At 48.5% G+C, this 11,246-nt stretch overlaps 1 non-coding gene across 1 annotated transcript; it reads left to right on the top strand.

Moving 5' to 3' along the window:
• Positions 1-10,928: 10,928 nt before the first annotated feature.
• LOC114609728 lies at positions 10,929-11,035 on the top strand. The gene has a single exon (XR_003709572.1). It is a non-coding gene; the product is annotated as a U6 spliceosomal RNA (small nuclear RNA).
• Positions 11,036-11,246: the final 211 nt, after the last annotated feature.

Below are 11,246 nucleotides of genomic sequence, written 5' to 3' on the forward strand. Positions count from 1 at the left end.
CATGTAGCATCCCTGTGCCAGGTACCATGCAGCATCCCTGTACCAGGTACCATGCAGCATCTATACCCTTCCCTTTCGCAACTGGAATTGCACATGCTATTTTTATATCCTGTTTGAAAATGGGACTCGGGGGCGGGGCTTAAGTAAATTTCTGAGACCGCAGCCTAGGATAGTAGAGCTAGGATCTGAGATCAGACACCTTCTTGGATCACTTTATCATTGTCTCGCGGTCCTTGGGGCCTGTGTACAAAGTGTGTGGTCATGGGGGTGCGCACTGGCCAGCTCTCTGGGCACATGTGTGCATTCGGCTCGCTCACCTCTTAAAGTCATAGCCAGACTTTGATTGAATCATTGCAGCTCAGAAATAAATAAACTTGATTTTAAATGCTTAACCCAAACTATGAGCCAAGCCCTGGGCTCTCCCAAAGTGGAACCTGGAGACAAGTTGACTAAAGTCCTGCCCCAGGCAAGCCCAACCCTAGCCAGGCACCCAGAGAGAAAAAGCCAGCCATGCAAGGCTTTGGAAAGGAAGCAGTTCCAGAGGAAGAGCAGCCCTGCAGAGGTTGAAGCTGAAAATTTGACTGTTAGATGCAGCTTTCAGAAAGAGCTGTGGCATGGTTGGGGTTCTTGTGATGCTGATGGTATGAGACGTGTTCGTCCCTCTGTCCAGCACCCAGGGGGAGCTCAACAAAGTTTCATGGGGTGATGGAAATAATGAATGAGTAATTCACTGAGCACAAAATTGCACAGTGCAATTTTCCTTCCTTAGGCCAGGGCCTCAGAGTCAGGGGAAGGGGTGCAAGGAATAGAAAAGGACACTGAGAGAGTTTGGGGTGTGAAAGCTCTGATCCAAATTGTGGATGAGGGCTGGAGTCCAAGAACAGCTTACAGCATTTCTTTTAGACCTCTCTCACTCTAAGGAGGCTGCACTTAGAGAGTCGGACTGGACTAGCCCAATCCAATGGATCCCAGTATCAGGTGGACCCAAATGATGAGGGTAGTTCTCATCCCTGTTGAATAAGAGACAGCTGTATTACAAATCCACTCCCACATAGCAGCTAGGGGCAGGTGGCCTCCAAGTCTCTAAACCCATAGATGTAGCAGAGTGGCCAGCTGCATGGGCTCTGGCTAACATGAGAGACGGCACCTTAAAAAGATGACTATGTAGGCACAGATGTGACCAGAGGGCTCTAGAGGCCCTTGGGAATGCTCCCTGGATATCTGACAGAAAGGCTACTACAAGCTGTCAAGGTTGGGCTGAGTGCTCTAAAACCCTCAGTGGGCAGGCCAATCCCTGCACAGGACTGTGGGAGTTGAGAGGAGCTATGGATATGCCAAAGTGCAACGCCAGCTCTATGTGAAGGGAAACAGCAGATCAAGGTGAGAGATGGCTTGGGAGGTCGTAAAGAGGCCAAGGATACAGAGGAAGGCAGGCAGTGGGGTGTGTCATCCAGTAGAGGAGCACAGAGCTTCTGTGCAAAGGCCAGCTCCAAGGCCAGCAGCCAGACCAGAAGGCCTCTGAGGTTGCCTCTTGTAGGCCATTTGGGACATCTTTCAGGCATGGGCAGGAGCCTGTTTGAACCTTCTTGGCCCTGTATTGGAGGCGGGAATTAAACCGTTCTGTTCTACTAAGGCGTTTCATTGACTTTTGGCAAAACATGATGTCCTGCTTCAAAGGGACGGCAGCAGCCGGCTTAGGAGGCTCATTGACATCAAAGAAATATTAGCAAACAGCATAAGCATGAGCTGGCTGCACGTGCAGCCCACTCAGGCGGGCCGAGGAACATGTGGGCCCCCGCATGCAGGGAAGTGGTGCTGGGGACAAGATGTGTACCCAGTGTGGGTGGACCCCAGATGTTTGAAAAGTAATTCAACATGTTGCCTTAGCAGAGGCTGCACTGGGCTCTTTTGCCATCCTCCACCCCTCCTAAATTCCTATCAGGCTTCAGGTGGGGGCGGCAGAACTTGGTACCTCTAATAGCAAGCCTCCCCAACTCTCTGAAGACCATCGGGAAGGACTGAGCCCACACAGACCAAAACGTTCCTCAGAGACACAGGGACATGGGAGTGGAGAGGGATTTTTCTTGTTTCCCAGAAGCCCCTACAGACTGTGTTCTGTGTAGAGAGTGGGAGAGGCAGCTGTCATGGGGAGCAGAGCAGGCCACTCTCAATCCAGGCCTCCCAATCCAGTCAGGGCTTATTAATTACATTCCTCACCATTGCGACAAAGTGTCTCTGGATATTAGTCTCTGTCAGTCTCGAGGTGTCGTCCATTACAGAAGGGAAGGCACAAGGGGGCAGGAGACCAGGCAGCTGGTCACATTGCACACGCAGTCAGAGGCAGAGATGAGGAAGTGCTGATTTTCAAGTTTATTGTCTTCTTGCTATAGAGTATGAGAGCCCAGCCCATGGAATAACCTCACCCACATTCAGAGTGGCTCTTCCAACCTCACAGACAGGCCCCAAGAGCTGTCCTCGGGATGATTCCAGATGCTGTCCAGTCTGTTCCATTCTTAATTCCTCTCCCCCAAACATACCTGCTGAGACCAGGTCTCTATCCCACAGCCCCATGGATTCATCCTATACAGAGCTGTGAGCTACCCTAGGAGAGCCCCACCCCAGGAGAACACTACCCCAGGAGAGCCCCACCTCAGGAGAGTCCCACCCCAGGAGAGTGCTACTCCAGGAGGGCCCCACCCCAGGAGAGTGCTACCCCAGGAGAGTCCCACCCAGGAGAGTGCTACTCCAGGAGAGCCCCACCCCCCAAGGACTCGCAGGTGGTTCAAGAGAGAAGTGAGAGAACCCACACATCCCAAAGATTTCCTGACACACTTTCCCCATAACTTTTTCTGGAAGTGGCTGTGCTTTATAATCTCTGAGGCCATATATTTGCCCACCATGTATTATCCAATTAGCCTTCAGAGTGCCTGAAATCTGCAGAAGATTGTCTTGTAGCACCTTAGACGAAGGTATCTGGTACAGTATCACAGGGCTCTGTTCCCTGCCCTTGGCTTCTTCCATCTTGGATTAGGGTCCCACAAGGGCTCCTACGTTTGTGTTGTCTAAGGAACCCAGTGTGGGGAACAGCAGCTTTTGAGATTCCAAACAAGGTTCCAGATGCGTTCCTTAGGAGCCCACTGTCTACAATATACTTCTGTCCAGGGGATCTTGGAGAAATGTGAGGGACATACCTTAGATCCAAAGAGGTAAGGCCAACCCTGGTAGGATGCCGCAGCTACAGTCCAAAGTTACAGTCCATGGAGGCCTGGGGGACCCCAACAACCCTATACAGCCACCCCAACACTAACAGAGGAACCAGCACATGAAGAAAGATTGTGTACCTCTCTGTTAGCACTCAGCCATGCAGTGTGGTGTCCCAGCTCACAGTGCTAGCTGCCAATAGATAATCCAGGAGCCTAGAAGCCACCAGCCTGAGATCAAGAAGGATGTGAACTGCCATCATCTTCTGTAGCTGCCCATCACCATAGAAACAGACTAATCCTGTGGTCCTTACAGACGAAGAACACCCAGATGAGAGCTCCAGGATGGTGGACTTGGATGCAGTCGGTATCATGTAGCTACATCATTCAAAAGCTCTTGTGCAATCTGTGCAAACATCCTGGTGAAGTGAGGAGTTTGGTACTTGGAAAAGTCTGAAAATGATGACAGAATATTCTCCCCATCTTATGAAGGGGGAAACTGAAGCAGAGAGAGATGGAGCCAGGTACTCAGGCTCACACAGTCAAGAAGCAGGTTCATGGGCTAGAATGCAGACCCCTGTTGTCCTAAAGGAACCACTTGCTCTCCTCATAGCCCCAGAGCACACCTTCCTGACTGGATATTGGTGTGGGGTTCTACCACACAGACTCAAAGCCTACCCTTGACTTCCAGTCACCTGTCCAACATAGGAAGATGTCCTGACCCACCAGCTGCTCCACCTGTATCCTGAGCATGCTCACTGTGTCGCCTAAGATTTAAATGCTAATTGCCCATAAGTTCTTCATCTCAACAGCTCCCAGCTGTGACCTGGGGGGGTGGGGATGGGAGCAGGGAGTGTGAAGGCTGCTAGAATGTGGAATTGGGAAATGGCCATCTCCTTCAAAAACAAAAGTGTGTTTTCGCTCCGGGCATCTCAAGGGCCTCTCATCTTCCCAGTCACCCGGCAGAGTGCTTGCCGCTTGTCAAGTGACTCGTTTCATCGACGATTCAATTGGGCCAAATTACATTATGTATGCAAATTTCCATCTGCCAATCAGTGTAGCTTGGACATCACTGTCTGTGCTGACTGGGGTCTCCAAGCTCCTGGCCACATTCTGCCCACAGAGGGAGGGAGGGAGGGAGGGAGGGAGGGAGGGAGGGAGGGAGGGAGGACCAAGGTCTGGGTGTTATATATCAGAGCTCCAGTGTACTCAGAGGAAGGAGAGTATAACTGGAGTGGGACCATGGTTCATGCTAGCAGACCACCTCCTATGGGCCAGCCAACACAGACTTAATGCAAACAGAACCTGAGAAGTTTTGTAAGGCGACTGTCCCCAAGCAGAAAAGAAGCACAAGAATTTGGGAGCCACACTGTTCAGCTTCACAGCCCAGCTCTGACATCTGTCTGCTGTGTGACCTTGGACAGATTGCCTGGCTTCTCCCAACCTTGTCTTTCCTGTAAAATGGGAATGAATTTGGTCCTCCACATAAGATAATCCTGAGATCCTTTTATTTAGATCCAGTATCTAGAATCCCATAGGTTCACAGTCGTCAACAGCATCATTTCTACCCAGTGTCTTTCCTGATGTTCAAGTCCTCAGGATTGGTACTGTGAGCGATCACTTGTATGATCCAGACCCTGGCAGGTAGATGTGACAGGAGACAGCAAGTAGACGAACCACCTAAGGCACAGAGCCAGAGTCACCTGTGAGTGCTCATGGCAAACTGATGCCAGAGCTGAGAAACTCAAGACAGAACTTAGTCCCTAGTACCACATAACCCTCTGCACAGGACAAAGTGATGCTAAGTTGGTGGCCTGAGGGGCCAGGCTTTTCTGTAGCTGAGAACATGCTGTTAGAGTTGCTTCTATCAGTTCTTCAATGGCCTCTCTATCCCCATAGCTGCTTCTTGCTTCCTGCCCTGGGTTCTATTGTCTATTAAACTCCTGAATGTAGCCTAGCTGTGACCTCTTCTGTGACCCTAGGAATCTGTCCTCCCTCCCACAGACCCCTTGAACTCTGAGCATCTCCTTCTAGCTGTTTCTTTCTGTCATTCCATACAACAGAAACACTGTGAACCCCATGGTCCTCCACCTGGGGTGCCTCTCTGGAGCCTTCCTTGCCTGGAAAGAAGGTAGATATCAAATGCAGAACCTCTCATCTGAAGTATTGCTCAAGGTGATGGCCTTTTAGTGAGCTCCAGAATATGGCTTCTGGTTCTGTATGGAGGAGGGAGCAGTTAGAGCCCCCTGAGAGCTGGGGATCAGAACAGAGAAATCCAGATCTTGCCCTGGGGTCCCTGACCCTACCCCCATGCTCCTGCTGCCCCATCATACGCCCAGCAAGCTTTGAGTCCTCTCTTATAGCACTGTGTGGTAGGCACGTTCAGAAACAATGTTATGCCCATTTCACTGTCTTTATTGTGACATTGGGCCTTGTATCTTTGATCTCATACATCCTAGACAGACACTCTGAGCTACATCACCAGTCAGATATATTCATTTTAATGTCCCCAATAATAGCACAGGCTCTGATCCTAGGAAGGAAAGGAGAAAGGGAGGGAGGAAGGAATGACGGAAGGAGGGAAGGAAGGAGAGAAGGAAGGAAGGAGGGAAGGGAGGAAGGAGGAAAGGAGGGAGGGAGAGAGGGAGGGAGGAAAGGAAAGAAGGAAGAAAGGAAGGAAGGAAGGAAGGAAGGAAGGAAGGAAGGAAGGAAGGAAGGCAAGCATACCAACCATCATCAACTTCTTCCTCTTCCTCATGGGTATCTACAGATGGGTAGACTATTCCTATAAAGTTAATCTCACACACACACACACACACACACACACACACACAAAACACACACGTGCTACCGGCACGTACTGCCCCTTCAGAGTTTAGGTTCTGGTTCTGAGCCAGTGGAGAAGTAGGATACAGCTTAGACTGGGCAGTGGGCAGTACCATAAACCCTGGGAGGCACAGCTGTTCCCTGCCACATGGGTTGCTTGCTGGCCCTGCACGTCAACTGTGACAGCATGATAGGAATTCATCTGGTAAGGCATGAGGACTGTCCTCTCATGTTCTTTTTGATGTGATGACAATTTGACCTTGAGCAAAGAGAAAATAAGAGATGAATGGAAAGTTCCGGGAAAGTAGAAGCGTGAGGGTGGCCTGGAACGCTAGGACAGTAACAGGGAAGGAGGTAGGGTGGAGGACCAAAGGCAGCCTTGATACCTGCCCTGGAACCACACACTGCTGTCCTGGGAGGAAGAAGGGACCAGAGACGGGCTGTGTGCCCAGATTGGCTAGGATGGCAAGAGGCACTATGGGACTGGCACCCACACCCAGGTTCCTCTGCCTAATGTGCCCTGACACTACTCCCCTCCCTCAGACTTGTAGCAACTAAAGGTCTTGTTCTCCTGGCAGGAGGCACAGGGACAGGAAGTGGCATTTCGTGGCACTCTGATCAGGGGCATGAAAACCACCGCTTTTCCAAATTGGTTTTCCGACAGTAAATTATAATTGCTCTCCATGTTCTAGAACTGAGGGACTGAGATTAATTACGTCTCTGTATCCTATGGCGCTCTGAACTTTAAGCACAGCGTGCTGTGCAGCTTGTTAATAAGCAGGAGGATCTGGGGGACTTTTCAGATGAGCAAATAGGAAAAGGAAAACTATTTGACTTGGAGGGCACACCTGCCAAGGTTGGAAAGGACTCTTCGTACCTCTGCATTCAGTCAAGGGACCCGAACACACCATGGCTCCCTGGAATGGATAATGTGACAGGTCTCCCCCTCTTAGCCAAGAGTGAAACCCTCTAAACCTGCTGGCTACCCTGTATGTTACAGCAGAACAGCAGCCAGACTCAGTGACTTTCAGGTGTGGGCCACAACCAGGAGGTCAGAGTGCAGAGCTAGGAAACCCAGCCCCACACCCCCCAGCACCACTGCCACTCACTGAGCCAGCCACTGTAGTAAAATGTGATCCTGCGATCTTCAGGATCAGAATCCCAAGTGTTTGAGAAAAAACTCTCATTTCTGTAATTGGAACTGATAATTCTTACATACCTTAGGTAGCTAAGCAAAGTATACCCAATATAGGACACTTTTGAAACCTCTACATCAGAAATCAGACTTATCCTTCCCTTAGGTGAAAGACATGCTTGAGACTCTGAGGAGAACTTTGAAGAGACAGTCTCTGGGGAGAAGTTCCCTGAAGATACATTCTCTGAAAATATGTTCTCTGAAGAAATACTCTCTGGGGAGAATTTCATTCCCATGATGCTTTTTAACATTCCCCTCATCTTCTCATCTGTCCTCCATGAATTTTGAGTCCCTTGACAGGCATGGGTTATACACCTTACATAAGAAGCAACTAAGAAAAGGCCTAAAACAAAGCAGCAAATTTCAGTGATGTTTGTTTAAGAAATGTTGTATACATTTCAATCCCCACCCTTACCCCAACCTTTGTCCGGTCTCTTCCTTCTGCACCAGTTGGCTCAGCCAAAGTATGGATTTGGTGTGAGGGAGCGAGATGTGTGGGTTGGATGTTGACTGATGTGTTGGCGTACAGCTGTGATCTGGCTGAGGAGGCTGAGGTAGAGGCATGGTAAATCAAGGCCAATCTGGGTTACGTGGTGAGTCCAACCTCAAATACAGGAACCCTATCTCAAACAACAACAAAAAGCACCCAGTATCCCTCCATGTCTTTACCATGTTTCCAGGTGCTGAAAGAGCGTTCAAAGCCACAGAGGGTTAAACATAGAAGAGACCCAGAGTCTAGCAGCCAATGACTAGAGGAAACCAGAGCCCAGAAGGAAACTCACAAGGTCAAATGCTGGGGCATAGCTGAACTGAACTCAAATCAGAGTTCTGAGAGGTAGATGCCCCTCATTTTTCTACCAGGGCCCAAACTAGCTCATCTCTCCTCTTCACTTCTCCCTCACTTTCAGAGCTCACGCACATCCTGGGACTCTAGCCCTCCACTCTCTCCATCCTTGGAGAGGACTGTAGCAACCTCACTTCTCTAAGAGGCCTGGAAGCCCCCACAGCCTGCTATATACTCTTCCCAAGATGATCTGAGGCTATTATTCAATAGGAAACAGAAAACACCATTCCAAATGGGAAGTTAATTTACTCTACTGAAACATATTCTACCCACGGGCCATGCAGTGGCTGTCTGTTCGTTAGTCATTGTGGTGAGCACACTGATGCCCAGTCCTGAACCTGACACAAGTTATGGTCGAGCTTCCCCCTCCTAGAACAGAGACTCTCCAGGCAGTGAGGTTTGGGCCACTGTCTAAATACAAAAGCAACACATTTGGGCATGGATGTTGTCTGGCCTCCTTTTCTCTTCCCTTCTCACAGCTGGAAGCAGAGAAGGAAGCAAGTAAAAGCTGAAGCAGAAAAGAGCAGAATCTGACAACACAAGATGATGACAGGTGTGGGTTTCCTTTCAGGTTCAAGACATAATCTGGAGAGATGTGGAAAGAGAGCAAACATTTCTGGATACAGAGCTCAGAGTGCCTTGTATGCCTTACACTTCTAGCAAGAGAAAGAAGGAAGGAATAAATGAATGAATGAAGAATGAATAAATCATGGAGGGAGGGAAGAAGGGAGAAAGAAAGACATTATTACATCATTCTCCTTTTTAAAAACCAATTTTTAGATTAAGAAGCTACACAAATGCACAGAGAACTCCCACATGAACAAGGTATTCACTGTAGTCCCTTTAAAACAGTGCAGCGTGATAACAGATGTCAGGAACTGACATGGGAGAATGCAATGCACTTGGTCTTCACCAGAGTGTATTTGCATGAATTTGAGCATCAGTTAGTAACTGGCTCTATCAAGATCTATACATTGCATGAATAGGCTGCTGCAGCTACTACCTCAAACAAGATTCAGAATTGTCTGGTCATCAGGAAGGAAGTCCTACTTGCCACCCCTCCATAGCTATACCTTCTTTTCAGCCCTTAAGCCTTGGCCGCCTCTAGTGTGTTCTCTACTGCCACAACTGTGTCCCCTAAAGACTATTATGTATGCAAGCAGTCCCATCACTCTAGATGAAACTACAGGAGGATAACAAGGTCGAGGTCAGCCCGGGCTACATAGCCAGGCTTTGTCTCAAAGAAAAAGAGAAAGGAGGAAGAGGGAGAGAAGGAAAAAGTGAGGGAGAGAGCAAGGGAGGGATGAAGAGGGAAAGAAGACAGGAAGGAAGGAAGGAAGGAAGGAAGGAAGGAAGGAAGGAAGGAAGAAGGAAGGAAGGAAGGAAGGAAGGAAGGAAAGAAGGAAGGAAGGAAAGGAGGGGGAAGGAAAGAGAGGGAAGTTCTATGAACAGACCCATGTAGTGTACAGTACTTGAGACCACCTTATCATTATCTAGCATGGTACTCTGCTCAGTATCTTGCTTGTATTAGTAGTTTGTTCCTTTTTATTGCTGCATAGTACTCCATTGAATGAGCCCCATAGTTGTCTACAATGTCTCATCTGAGCTATTAAGAATGAAGTGTGATTAGAGTTTTATATTAGGAGTTCTTAGAGTCAGTTAATTGAGGAGGGGAGACTCACCTTAAATGTGGAAGTCACCATTCTAGGAGCTGGGGTCTTGGACTGGATAAAAGGAAGAAGGTCAGTTGAACTCTAGGATTCCTCTGTGTCTGCCTGAATAACTGCAGATACGATGCAACCAGATGTCTCACACTCTTGCTGACTTCCTGGCCCCGAGAAACTGCACTCACACCATGAGACAAGACAAAACCTTCCCTTCTTAAGTTGCTTTTATTGATATCTTGTTAAAACTATGAGAAAAGTGGTTAGTATGCTGCCCCTTGCTCCATCCACCTCAGAGCCGCCTGACTAGTCCTGATTTTGCGCACGGGCACCAACATCTCAGGAACAACTCAGAAAACCCGGAGCTCCTTATCAGAAGAGAGTGAGAGTTCTTCCTGGAGGTGCATCCTATATTCTTGGATAGACTCCTGTACAAGTTACTTTACTATTGCTACAATCCAATATCTAACACAAACAACTTAATGGACGAAAGGTTCCTTTTGTCTCACTGTTTTTAGGACTTCAGCACATTATGGCACGAAAGACATGTGGACAGAACCATGAGCCTGCCCACATCCTGGTTGGCTATCAAGCAGAAAAAGGAGTGGGAGCCAGGGACAAGCATAATCTGAAAGACACGCCCACCCACTTCTTCCAGCCAGACTCCCACCTCCCAAAGGTTCCCCAGCTCCCCAGAAGAGTGCCAACAGGTAGGAATCCAGGATTCAGAGCATGAGCCTGTATAGGATGTTTTAGATTCTAACCAAAGCAGATGCATCCCAGTATTGATTTAGCTCATCTCCCTTGGATCAGCATTTGTGTGTTTCCAATTGTGGCTGTTTCTTTGCAGCTCAGCTCTAAATACATGTATTGAACCACCTTTGCTAATGCCTGTGTGTCTTGCACCAGCAATGCTTTTGACGGCAAGTGAAGAAAACACAATCTGATGCAGTTTCTGCACAACCAGACAGCTCACCTGAGCAGTATCAGAAGGCCCAGGGCTGGGGCCTGTCCTTCTCCCTTTCCCTCTCCATATTCCTATACCCCTGCCTCCCCTCTTTTGTGTGTGTGTGTGTGTGTGTGTGTGTGTGTGTGTATCCTTCTCCTCCAGTGAAGCCAGTTTGCTCTAGAAAGCAAACATGGCCATTGGCTATGAATGTTAAAACTGAAGTTGTGAGCTCAGTAAAAAACAAAAACAGGTGCTCGCTTCGGCAGCACATATACTAAAATTGGAATGATACAGAGAAGATTAGCATGGCCCCTGCGCAAGGATGACACGCAAATTCGTGAAGCGTTCAATATTTTTATAAGAATAAAAGTTAGAATTAACAATTAAAAAAAAAACAGCCTCTTTTGCCAGTTCTACAACTGAGGTGTCAGAGGAGGGTGCCATCTTAGTTGGTGGGTGGTATTCTTATGCAGTGCCGATCAGCTTAGGACTATAGGGCTCTTTCTTGTTGCTGTGTATTTGTATACATGTGATCATGTATGTGCAGGTTTGGGTGTGGGTATACAAG

This window comes from Grammomys surdaster, unplaced genomic scaffold (genome assembly GCF_004785775.1).
Source record: "Grammomys surdaster isolate TR1022 unplaced genomic scaffold, NIH_TR_1.0 125979, whole genome shotgun sequence".
NCBI lineage: Eukaryota > Metazoa > Chordata > Mammalia > Rodentia > Muridae > Grammomys > Grammomys surdaster.